Here is a 13,581-nt window from a genome sequence, read left to right as displayed (position 1 = left end):
ATCAGATATATATAGATTAGAAATGCACGTACAAACATCTTAATGTCAATTGCATTAAAAATGAATTTTTCTGCATGAAGCTGTGTATTTTAATAATTAAATGGAGATCTTTTTTAAAGGTTAAACCTCATTTAATTTATACTGAGTACAATATTGTAAAACTGTAATAATTCAACTGTAAACCTAAAAATTTACAGCCAGATTTGAAAAAGATGCATCTTAGCTCAGCAAATTGTTCTAGCGAATGTCAATGCTGTTGTAATGAAATGCTTCTTCTAAGTATGTGGTTATTAAGTAAATAATTTTAAAAAATCATTTTATTATTTTAAATTTTTGTGTATGACTGTATTAAATCCATGTATGTAAGTGCACTTGTGATGTGCAAAACCATGGAGGTCAGAAGAGTGCATCAAATTTCTCTGGTAATGAAGTTACAGACTGTTGTTAGCTGCCATGTGGGTGCTGGAAATTGAACTCAGGTCCTCTGTAAGAGCAGCCAGTGCTCTTAACCACTAAGCCATCTCTTCAGCCCCATTAATTTTAATTTTTTTTTTTTTTTGGTCTTTTTGAGATAGGGTCTCCCTGTAGCCCCAGCTGTCCTGGAATTCACTATATAGACCAGGCTGGCCTTGAACTTAGGGAGATCCACCTGCCTCTGTCTCCTGAGTGCTGGGATTAAAGGCGTGTGTGACCACGTCCAGCTATTAATTTTAATTTTTAATAATATTATCTTTTATTGAAGTTTTGTGCTTCTTCAAACAATATAGTTTGTTGGTATTTAAAGCCCTTCTCCTGTCTGCAACTAGCTTAACTTTCCTCCACCCAATTTACTATACTCATTTGTGTGTGTGTGTGTGTGTGTGTGTGTGTGTGTGTGTGTAATATATATTATATATTGTGGCCTACAGAGTGATTTGTGTCCACAAATGTCCTTCAGTGTGGATCCACCCATGGGCCCACTATGAGTCCTGTCCCTATAATCACTGTTTCTCTGCCTCCTGGCAGCAACCAATGGTCAAAAGTTCTTTAGGTTGGGTTGGGAATTCTTAATCACTTACCCAGGACTATGCCAAGATTTTGTCTGGTTTGAGCTTGCACAGGATTTGTGGATGCTGACACCGTTGTTGTGAGTATCTGATTAGCTCTCTGGATGTCTCTGTTTCTTTGTGATCATCACCCTCTCCCTGTTACACACTTTCCAGCTTCTCTTCCACAGTGATCCCTGAACCTTGGGAGGGAAAGGTTTGAAATCAGTGTCCTATTCGAGAAAAGCACCCTGTGGTCTCTTGTTCTCTACACAGTGGCTTCTTGTGGATTTCTGTATTAGTTAACATCTGCTGTATAAGGAAACTCCTCTTGTGACAGTTGAGACATGCATTAATTTTATGTGTGGAGATTGCATTGTGTGTCACTTAGGGTTAAGTATCTCACACTTATTCTCTATGTTTGACCAATTCTAAAACTGTAATAGTCTGTGGAAAAAAGAAGCTCATTTGATGAAGGTGAAGGGTACACTTGTCTGTAAGTATGAGGATGCATATTTAGGATAAAGTAAGAAATTACCTTGGTCTAGGGATGTGGCAGAAGTAGGTTTTTCTCTACAATCTATGACCTCTCCAGCCATGTGAATTTGACTATGTTTACAGTGGTAACTCATGAGTTCCCTCCCATTGAGCAGACCTTAATTCCAATTAGACAGCTATTGATTACCCTGAGATAAAAGTGTCAGTACTGCACCATAAGAGATAGCTTCCTGGGTTAGTCATTGTTGTCAATTTGGTCTTAAAGCTGGGTAGAACCACTGATTGATTTTTCTCCCTTGGTGGCTTATCCTCTGATACCATGAGAGCTCATCTTCAGAGAGGAGGCTTTAAGTTCAGTTCCAGTTCAATTGCTCCAAGTCCTGTGTCTGAAGTATCACCTGTCTTCAGCAATAGTGTCTTAGCTTCAAGTTCTGGGAAGCAATCAATGGCTGTGGCAATAGCCAGTGTTATTTTGGGAGTCTCTTGATCTACTTTAACCAATAATTCAAAGGGAGGGTTCTCTTGCCTGGCACTATGTTTTGTCTTATATAGCCTTCAGCTATATATGTGCAGTCATGCTGTATGTATATTTTTCAATATGAAATTCTTAAAGAATCAGTAAAAATGTTTTTTGTAATTTTTTTATTGAATATTTTTGTGTATCTCACACAGAATGTCTTAATCATCTTTATACCTCCTTCACCACTGGCACCCTCTTACAGCCTCCCCCACTGGAAATCATGCATTCTGTCATCTGTGTTAAGGTCTATCGAGTCCAGTTAGTGTCCCCAGACATTCCACAGTGCAAATTTATTTCTGAGGTCTAGTCAACCTATCTAGAGCTCCTCCCTTTAAGACCAGCTCTTCCTTATCCAGCAGTAATCAGCTGTCAATAGTTCTCCAATTAAGATTGGAACTTGGTGCTCATTTAGTTCTGTGCTAGCTTTTGGTTTGATGGAGTTTGCATGGGTATTGTGCATGCTGACAACATTGCTGTAGGTTCATATGAACAAGATCCCAGGACCCTGGAGGACTCTATTTCTCTATGGTCATGTACCTCCTCCCTGGCTCTTACAATCTTTCTTCCCCCTCATCTTCAGGTCCCTGTGACCTGGGTGGATGGATTTAATATAGGAGTCCTGTCCAAGGACCCACACTCTGCTTAATCTTATTCTCTACACTTTGACCATTTGTGGTGTTTTGTGTTCCTGGCCCTCCATTGCATGAGGGAGTTTCATCGATGAGCATTGAGAGATGCAATAGTATCCTCTGTTATTCTATGCTCTGTGATCCTTAGGTGTAGAGATAGCATTGTAGATCTACCACTTAAGCTTGGGAAATTCATAGACAATCTCTGTGTATGACCAGTTATGGAACACTATAATAATCTCTGTCTGTTGAAAAAGAAGCTTCTTTGATTAGTGATGACTGGGATACTTATCTGTAAATATAAGGATTCATATTTTGCATGTAGTAAGAAGTTACATTTGTCTAGAGATATAATAACCTTGTGGATTTCTCTAATATCTATGACCTCTCAAGCTATGTATATTTGACGATGTTTATAGTACCACACATGAGTTTCCCCCCACTGAGAGGGCTTTAAGTCCAATTAGGTAGCTGTTGATTACCTCTAAGATAAAAGTGCCACTACTGCTCCAAAATTGTTTGTTGTGCTGGTCATTAATGTGGTTATTAGGCCTTAAAGCTGAGGTTGGACCATTGATTGATGTTCTCCCTTACTAGCTTGCCCAGTGCTCTCCAAAGCTATGAGAGCTAGCCTTCAGGGGAGTAGGTTTCCAGGCAGTTCCAGCTCCATTGCTCCAAATCTTGTGTGCGAAGTATGTCCTGTCTTCAGAAATAGGGTGTTACTTTCAAGTTCTGGGAGGCAATCAAGGGATGTGGTAATAGTCTGTGTAATTTTGGGAGTCTCTTGGACTACTCTGACCAACAACTCAAAGGGAGGTTTCACCTATCTGGCACTGTTTCTTGATATGTAGTCTTCAACTATATGCATGAACTCACGGAGAGATACTGTATGTGTAATTTTTCATTAAGATTTTGGACTATTATGATTCCCTATCATTCTTCCACTAGCTAGGCATTATTTATTTCTCTCCTCTCTGTTTTGTGAAAATGAAAAAGAAATTAAGGAAACTTTGTACAGTTGAGAATTCATGCATTAAGAAAATTTATGTGGATGGATCTTCAGGGCACTATGCTGAATAAAAATAAACAATCTCTATAGGTTACATAATGTACACAGCACTTATAAAACTTTCTCCAAGTAACAAAATCAGACCATCTGCTGATTAGGGCAGAAGTTGAGGGAGGGTGAGATTAAGTAGTAACACAGGCAATTACTTTTTATTTATGAGACAATTCTGGATAACATGGAATTCTTAATTGGACTGAAATAAGAGTGGGCCTTTATAGGAAGAAGGATAAAAGGATGAGGTTAGTGTCACTGACTCAGGTTACTTAGGTACTGAGTGACTGCCTGACAGGCTTTCATTGAAGGGAACTGTAAAGGGAAGGGAATCTCAAGCTCTAGAGCCATTTCATGGCATCTCTATTGATCTAAGAGTTATTTTTTTTAATTTTATTTATTATTTTGATTTTTTTTTTCTTTTTTTTTTTCTCATTGCAGCTGGCTTGTTTGTTTGTTTGTTTGAAGCAGGGTCTCCCTGTAGCCCCAGCTGTCCTGGAACTCACTATGTAGACCAGGCTGGCCTTGAACTCACAGAGATCCGCCTGCCTCTGCCTCCCAAGTGCTGGGACTACAGGCATGCGCCACCACGCCCGGCTATTTTGATTTTTTATGTGTATGTGTGTATTGCCTGCATGTATGTAAGTGCACTCATGTCGTGTAATGCCCACAGAAGTCAGAAGAGGGTGTCAGATCCCCTCGAACTGGAGTTAAGGACAGTCATTAGTGCCATGTGAGTACTGGGATTCAAACCTGGGTCTTCTGCAAGAACACTCAGGGTTCTTAACCTCTGAGTCATCTCTCCAGCTCAGAATATTTATTTTTGATGTAACTGACATTGGCTAGAAATGAGCCATTGTTCCTACAGGGGAAATGTTCAGTTTCCATTCTCTATTAATTAAAATGTACTCAAATAATGAAGAAAATCTTTTTACATGACAAATCTGAGGATCCTTTCCTTGTCAAGTGAGTTCACATAGGAAATCATATTTTCATGCTTTTATGCCTTGTATGGATAAATGTTGACACAGACAGCCTGAATTTCCATTTAACATGGTGGGATTTTAAATAGACTTCTTCATTGTGCACTGCTAACTTTCCTGTTCTTAGAGCATTTACTTTAGGAAACAAGTAATTATAAATCTTTTCTCTGCCCCTTTGTGATGTAAATTGAAAAAAACACCTCCTGACAATTTTAGAACATAAGAGTGACTTTCTAAAGGTTAAGAGCTGTCCTTTTGAAATTTAATCATCAAGGAAAAAGGATAAAACACCTCTCTATTTGTGTGGGAAAGTAGGAGTCCAATTTTGTTTCTAGTTTTCCAAATTGTAAAATTACCTCCTGCTATCAAGACATCGAAACTTTACTTTTTATGAATTTGTTAATTTTCTAAGTGCTGCCAAATAGGAAAGTCAAACGGTCTCCACCTCAGGGCTCCAGCACCCTTCAGCATGGGGAACTTTCTGGGAATAAGAGGGCGTTCAGGAGAGTAGGAGGAGAAGACAGTGTAATAAGTATGTAAACATGCACATGTAGGAAATGTCAAAAAATTTAAAAAATCTCTTCAAAAATTGGTCTTGGAGAGAGGTAGGGTCAAAGCTGAGCATTCACAGTACTCTACTACTGTCAAAAGTCTAACAGTAAAACAAGCTTCTCTCTGCTTATCTTGTGTATTATTTAATGTTTCTGTTGCTATGGTAAAACACAATGACAAAGGCAATTTATAGAAGGAAGAGTTCACTGGGCTTGCGATTTCAGATGAATAAGAAGCCACCGTGACAGAGGAGACAAGGAAGGAGGCAGCCTGGGCAGGGCTCAGATCCTCAAGCAGGCAGAGGACAGGACACAGAAAGAGAAACCTTAGTGGGAATTCAGTCTGTGAACTCACTAATCCTGCCTCCAAGGCGGTGCTTCCTCCAGCATGGTCTCACCTCCTAAAGGTTCCAGACCCTCATGTAACAGAGTCACACACTGGGAACCAAGTATTCAAATATGTGGATTCTATGGGGGACATTCTTATTCAATCCACCACATCTTGTTGTGTACAATTCTTAGGAAAAAATGAGAATTATTCTACAGAACTATGTGATTAAAAACAGCATGATGCTAGTCAAAATTAATGGAATAGAATTGAGGACCCAGGTTTGACCCAAAAACACACATTGGAAAAAAGATTGCCTGCCCAGCAATGCTGGGTAGCTATATGTACACAAATAAGAATATTTATCTCTATCATCCTGTACAAATCTCAACTCTGAAAGAGTCAAGGACCTCAATTTAAGACCTAATAACTTGAAACTCATAGAGGATAAAGTAAGAAATACACTTGAACTTCCGGGCACTGGAAAAGACTTTCTGAACAGGAACCAATATCCCCCTAAGCCCCCGCCCCCCCGTGCCCCACACAAAGCACAGGTATTAATAACAATTAACAAATAGGATCTTATGAAACTATAAAGCTTCAAAGGACACAACCATTGAAGAGAAGAGGCAACCTATATATAGAATGGGAAAAAAATCTTTACCAGCTATGTGTCAAACAGAGGGTTAGTATACAGAACACACAACTCAAAAATCAAACATAAAAACCCAAAAATTCAAATAAAATTTTGGATAAGGAACTGAAAACATAATTATCAAAAGATACAAATTGCTGAAAAATATTTTTTAAAATATTCAACATTCTTGGCCATCATGGAAATACAAATTAAAACTGCTTGAGACTTCATCTTATCCCAGTCAATTCTGACTGGGGTAAGAAAATGGTTAAAATATAGGGGAGAAAAAGAACTCTTAGTCACAGCTAGTGAAGTGGCTGGTGGGGAACTATGGAAATCAGTGTGGAGATTTCTCAAAAAAGGAGGAATTAGATCCACTACATGATTCAGCTGTACCACTTTGGGGCATTATCCTAGTCTCCATTGCTGTGACAAAACACTCTGACCAATACCAACTTGGGGAGGAAAGGGTTTATCCTGCTTATATCTCCTGGGTCACATATCATCAGGGAGCACAAGGTGGGAATTCAGGGCAGGAACCTGGAGGCAGGAGCTGAGGCACAGGCCATGGAGGAATGCTGCTTACTGGCTTGCTCCCGGGCCCCTGCTCAGCCTGCTTTCTTATGTAAAACGGGCCCGCCTTCCCAGGGGTGGTACCACCCACAGTGGGCTGGGCCCTCCCACATCACTCTACAGTCAAGAAGATGCCCCCACAGACACAGCCACAGGCCAGTCCAATGAAGGTAGGGGAGAAGTTTCATGGAAGGGCAGGGGTATAAAGGGGGAGAGGGGAGTGATGGAGTAGGCAGGACAAAAGGCAGTGGGGAATGCAAGGGTTAGGAAAATGAGGAGGTGTGAGTAGAGAAAGTAGCACTGAAGGCCTTTAGAAGAAAAGTCGTATGGAAACTTACCACTATAGAAACTTCTTAAAGTATGTACATACACAATATAAAGAGATTAAAAGCAGTTCCTTATAACAGGGGCACGTTGTCCCTACCAGACACTGTGGTTTAACAAAGAAAAATCCATGTGCCACAAATAGACTTCTTTTGAAGATATTAACCAAGGGTCCCACGGACTCTCAAGCAATCCTGACCATTGCCCTGCTCTTGGTTTCTCACTAGAACTTGATGGTCTAACCCTATTGCTGAAGATACTACATTCGTGAGTTGTAGAACAAACAGGAGAAGTAAAGCTAGTACTGACTTCAGGTTTATCTCTATGGGCTAGTCTTCATAGCTCTGGAAGGTGCTATGCATATTACCTGAAGAGAAAGGCAATCATCAACCTTACCCAACTGTGAATCCTGGGAGCTGTGACAACCATGGGACCAGCAGGATATTCATGCAGCTGTAACAGGGCGTGAATATTAAGGGGGTAGCCAACCACTTCAGATCACACTGAAGTTCCACTTCACAAGACAGAGCCCATAACTGACACTGCTATCAAGCATAGGAATCTGGGGCTACACAGTCACAGCCACAGGGGAGGGGCTACTACTATTATTCTCCTAAGTAAACACAGTATTAAAGTGGGTCCTAATAACTTATTGTTATAGATTAATGCACCTCTCACTCTCATCAGAGAAGCATCCTCATGCAGAAAATGGTCATTAACCCAGAAATCCACAACTAGCCAGCATGAAGTAAGAGTGTGCTTATCCTTGAATAGAGACAACTATATCAAACCTCTCCCACCAACATCTGAGGGATCATTAGGGAAGAGGGGATGGAGAGATTGTAAGCACCAAATGTGGTGAATGACGCCCAGGTAACAGAATTTTCCAGACAGCTGGGCAGTTACTCATATGAACTCAAAGCAGTGACTAAAAGTGGGGAAGTCGAAAAGAAGCCCCATTCTAGCTGAGGATCTATTGGCAACTGCTAACTATTGGGAGAGGTACAGGTGATCTTCTTTAAGGGTGTGACTCTTGTGACTCTAGATAGGCCATCCAGTCTAGACCCACACCAGAAGACATTTACAAACACAAACATAACGGTCTCTCTTTCTGTCTCTCTCTCTGTCTCTGTCTCTGTCTCTGTCTCTGCCTCTGTCTCCGTCTCTCTCTGCCTCTCTCTGTCTCTCTCTCTCTGTCTCTCTCTCTGTCTCTCTCTCTGTCTCTCTTTCTGTCTCTCTCTCTGTCTCTGTCTCTGTCTCTGTCTCTGCCTCTGTCTCTGTCTCTCTCTCTCTCTCTCTCTCTCTCTCTCAACAGTACATGAAATCGGGCATGTTGTATTAAGGAGGGATACTCGGTAATGGAGGGTATCTAAATATAATCAAAATTACAGGGAAGCCCTGGCACACCTGACTCTTACATATGTGTTGAGAGTCTGAAATAAGGTCTTCATTTCGTTCAGCAAGTACTTTGCCCACTGAGCAATCTTCTCAGTCCCTGATATAGGTCTCAAAAATGTCTACAAGTCTTGGCATAAAGTTAGCATGAAACAACTAAAAAAAATTATTTCCCAGAAAAGCACTTTCTTTTTAAAACAAGTATAACATAACAAAACAAGCAGCAATCAATTGCCTTCATAACTAATAAACTTAGAAATCATTAATTCAGTGTGAAATATATACCTATATGAAAAGGGAGAGTTCATTGAATAACTGAACAACATTGTTGCTAAGATAACTTTCAGGAAACTATGCGATCTTTTTGTTTCTGAAATTGTAAATGAAAAACAACAGACTGTAGAGGAAGAAAGAGGCAGCTCCAAGGGGAGCTATGTTTGCTGTAACAAGGATGCCTAGGCAGAAACCAAAGTAATTCATTCATCCACAATCACTCTCAGCCTGAATCCTCTTATGAAATTATCACTAGAAATGCAAAAAAACCTTCAGAGTAAACAACCTGGAATCTTATAAAACTCCTTCCTCCCATTCTTCTGTCCCCCAGAAGGTCCTTTAGTCCTCTGTAGGGTGAATACAATGCTGCCATTCTAGATAGTCTACAGCTTCCACTGAGTCTGGTCATCAGAGAATATATCCAAATTTTACCATACTCAACATTTAAGGCTAGAAATTTTAACAAAAACCTAGAGCTTAAAGGACTTTCAATATCTTAGATCTCTATAGGAAAATCCTGTAATTTCTCTGTGAGCAGAAACATTTACTGTTACTGTGTATGCATATATGTGTATACATTTAAATTTTTAATTACCATATAAAGTCATAGTTTTCTTAATGGCACTTTCATGAATAATTTGTTTTGGTTGGTTTTCCTGCTCCACAATTCTCACCACTCTGCCTCCTACCACTATAGGAGTTTGTTGGGGATTAAGGACAAATTAGGCCCCTATTTTTGTAAAAGGCATCAGTCCATCAAATGCAGAAGATATTCAGGCATAACCTGAAAAGCACAGATAGAGAGAAAAATATTCCACAGAGAGCATATAGGCTGAGTGGAATCCTTAGTCACCAGTTCTATAGAGTGCAATAACCTGACAAGAATCTGAGGCCAACGATTCAGAATGTGAGATAAAAGCAAAATAAGAACTTAGCCATTCTAATTGGGGTAAGAAGAAGTCACAGAGTGGTTATAATTTTCATTCTCTGATGGCTAAGGATGTTGAAAAGGTTGTACAAATATTTCTCAATCATTTGTACTTCATCTTTTGAGAATATTATTAGTTCCTTGCCCCACTTTTTAATTGCTTTGTTTTCTTGAAGTCTACTTTTTAAATTTATATATTTCAGATATTACCCCTCTGTCAGATATAAAGTTTTTTTCCCCATTTTGTAGGCTGTCTCCTCACTCAAATGATGGTGTCCTTTGCTGTACAGAAGCTTTTGTTTTTGTGGGGTTCCATTTGTCAATTGTTGCTTTCAATTTTTGTGCTATAGGAGTCTAATTAAAAAGCCTTTCCCTGTGCTTCTGAGTTTAAGAGCATTCACTTTTCTCTATCAAATTCAGGGTATCAGATTATATTTTAAGGTCTTTGATTCATTTGGACTTGTGTTTTGTGTAGTGTGAGAGGTAAGGATCTAGTTCATTCTTCTACATGTAACTATCCAGTTTGACTATGACCATTTGCTGAAATTAGTCTCCTTTATCCAATATGTACTTTTAACCTCTCTGTCAAAAATCAGGTCGTTGTGGTGCTTGAACTCATATCCTGGTCTAATTTTATTCCATTGATCAATGTGTCTGAACAGCTAAGATGAGAAAAAAAAAAAAAAAGACAACAAATGCTGATGTGGATATGGGAAGGCAGAACTTATTCACAGCTGGTAGGTATATAAACTGGTGCAGTCACTCTGGAAATCACTCCTGAGGTTCCTCAGAAAGTTAGGGATAGATCTACCACATGATCCAGCTATAATACTCATATACCTGAAGAACTCTATATGCTACTACAGATATACCTGCCAATCCAGGTTCATTGCAGCTCTATTCACAAAATTCAGGAATTTGAAACAATCTAGATGTTCATCTTACTTTTCAGATGTTAAGAAAAATGAAATTATGAAAATCATGGATGAATGGATGGAGCTAGAAAAAATCATCCCGAGTGAGGCAACTAGACCCAAAGAGATAAATATCACATTTTCTGTCATGTGGTTGATGCTAGCTTGGAATGTTTGGTATGTGTGTTTCATTTGGAAATTCTATAAACGTCAGGAAGCAGATAAGAGTCTGGGTGGGGGCTAGTACTTTCAAGGGAGGGAAGACAGAATTCATTGATACAAAAGGATGTAAGAGAAAAATGGAACAAGGAGGCCTAAATGGGGTGTAGGATGGGAGGATCAGGAAGGAGAAGCAAGTATGGGGACAGGTTTTAGAAGGAGTCATATGGACAACTGTTACTGTAGAAACGCGCGCGCGCGCGCACACACACACACACACACACACACACACACACACACACGCTCAATTTAAATGGAGCTACCTTATTACTAGAGACAATATCCTTATTAGACACCACAGACTAGCAAATAAAAAGCCCACTGCCAGGAATGGGTTACTTCTTTTACAGTTGTGGGCCAATAGGGTCACTTAGACTCTGGGACGTTACCAGCTCTTGCCATTGCTCTGAATTACCAACCAGAACTTGACAGTAAGACCCTATTGCTGAAGACACCACATACTTGAGTTCAGAATAAGGACAAATTAATCTGGCACTGATCTGGAATCTTAATCCCCCCTACTGGCTAGCTGGAAGCACTATTCTATAGAGCTATTGGGTGTTAGACATACTACCATAAGAGAAAATTAATCATCATTCTTACCAAGATGTGAATCTGGGAGCTACAATAATGACTGGCCTGGAAAGCTATGCCCACCAATACACTGTGTTATGGATGTTAAGGCAAGAGTCATCTGGTGCCTTTATTGGAGCAAAGAACCTGTGGCTAGATAGGTCACCAACCTTAGAGGATAGCCTACTACTATTGCTCTGCCAAACGGACATAGTATTAACCTGACAACTTATAGATATAACCTATGGTATAGGTTAGTCATTTCTGTACTCTCATCAGAGAAGCTTCTTTTAGCAGTAGATGTTGATCAACACAGGGACCTACAACTGGTGAACATGCAGAGAATAAAGCAATGAAGGGCTCAGCCCTAAATGGGACATCTATTTAATACCATTTCCCCATGGCTCAGTATTCTTTGGGGGAAAGTGGATGGAAAGATTGTAAGAGCCAGAGACTCTTACAATGAAACAGTGTTTCCTGGACACAACAGGCCAATTTCACATATGACCTTATAGCAATTGTGACAGTGTGGATAAGACTCATGTAAGGTTAAGTCAGACAAAATCCAAGTATGGAAGGGGTAGGTAGGTGGTCACAAAGTCTCACCTCTAGCTGAGGGTCTATTGACAATTGACAGCTACTGGAAAAGGAAGTGTCGCTTTTCCTTAAGAGTTTGCCCCTGGAAGAAAGACCATCCTTTGGGGGATGAGCTTACATATAATAGTATTTGAATAACACAAATTAGTCTTGATGGGCTTAAAAATAACATAGGCATTTGGGAGGGTAGGGAGGTGTGGATTTGCTTGGGAGGGGATTGGGTGGTAAATATTACCAAAGTACATTGCATGAAGTTTTCAAAGAATTCCTAATAAAAAGATTGTTTTTCAAGAAGAGTCCCAGCACTGAAAACAAGTCTTTGATCATATATATGACTTCAATTTTTACATGAGGCATTGTATTGACTGTGGTGGTTGATTTAGAGGCAAGATGGCGCTGAAGACTTTCTTATTCCAGTGATAACATCTAGTGATCTTTCAATTCTCAGAGAAGTAAGCCTTCAAGTATCTTCTTTGTCACATCAGTATCCAAGCATCTTAGCTGCATGCCCAGCACTTAAGCAAGTTCTCTTCCAGTGCTCTGTCTTCCCACAGGTGGTATTTTTCTCACCAGTCTATTTCTTTGGGGAGACAAGCTAGAGAGGGGCCTTGTTCTCAAGACTGCAAGCGTTCTGCTTACCCTTTTTTCCTCTCTTTATCTCTCTGGTACATTTTGTCTCCTTTTGTCTTCCATGTTTCTCCTCTAAACCCCAAGAATAGTAAACCAGATTTACTATATTTAGGAGACCATCAATGGAAGTCTTGAATCCCAATGTACATGTGGAGCCTAAACATGTGTCCTAAGACGTGCGAGTCACAACAAACACAAAAGTGCATACTCAAAGTGAAGCCATAAGCAGGAAGAAACAGGGAATTCTATGATCTCGACCTCAAAACTGGAATCCATACCTTACCATGATGAACATGAAAAATTGGAATGTCTCAGGCATGGTGGCACAGACACCTAGTCCCAGCATTCTGGAGGCAGAGGCAGGTGGATCTCTGTGAGTTCAAGGCTAGCCTGGTCTATATAGCAAGTTCCAGGTCAACTGAGGCTACAGGGAGACCCTGTCTCAAAAAAACAAAAAAACAAAATTGGAAGGTAACTGAGTTGAAACATCAAAACACACCCCAGGGATATGACTCTGGACACCCTTGGGATACTGGGTCCTTATGATCTCCCTCAAGAAAATCCTGATGAAACATACTTTCATGTAAAGACAAGCGGACTCGCAGGTGATGAGAGAGAACACGGCTGAAAAGACCATCATGATTACTTTCATTTTGTGCAGGCTCTATGCTATTCCAAAGTCTCTGGAGCATACAAGAGTGGTTTCTTGTCCAGGAGATGATAGATCTATTGAGACTGGCTTTTCTGGGAGAGGACAAGGTATATCTTAGTTCTTTTCTAGAAAGATTTTAGCTAGATAATAATCTTGTACAGTTTTGATAAATACCTATTAATGACCTCCCAGGCACCCAAGGATGTCTTATTTCTGCCCAGAACCAGGGATTTGACTCAGATCCCATATTTTGACTGGTAATCAGATTCATG

Source organism: Nannospalax galili, unplaced genomic scaffold (genome assembly GCF_000622305.1).
Source record: "Nannospalax galili isolate Female #2095 unplaced genomic scaffold, S.galili_v1.0 scaffold52, whole genome shotgun sequence".
NCBI lineage: Eukaryota > Metazoa > Chordata > Mammalia > Rodentia > Spalacidae > Nannospalax > Nannospalax galili.
This window is presented reverse-complemented; position numbering follows the sequence as displayed.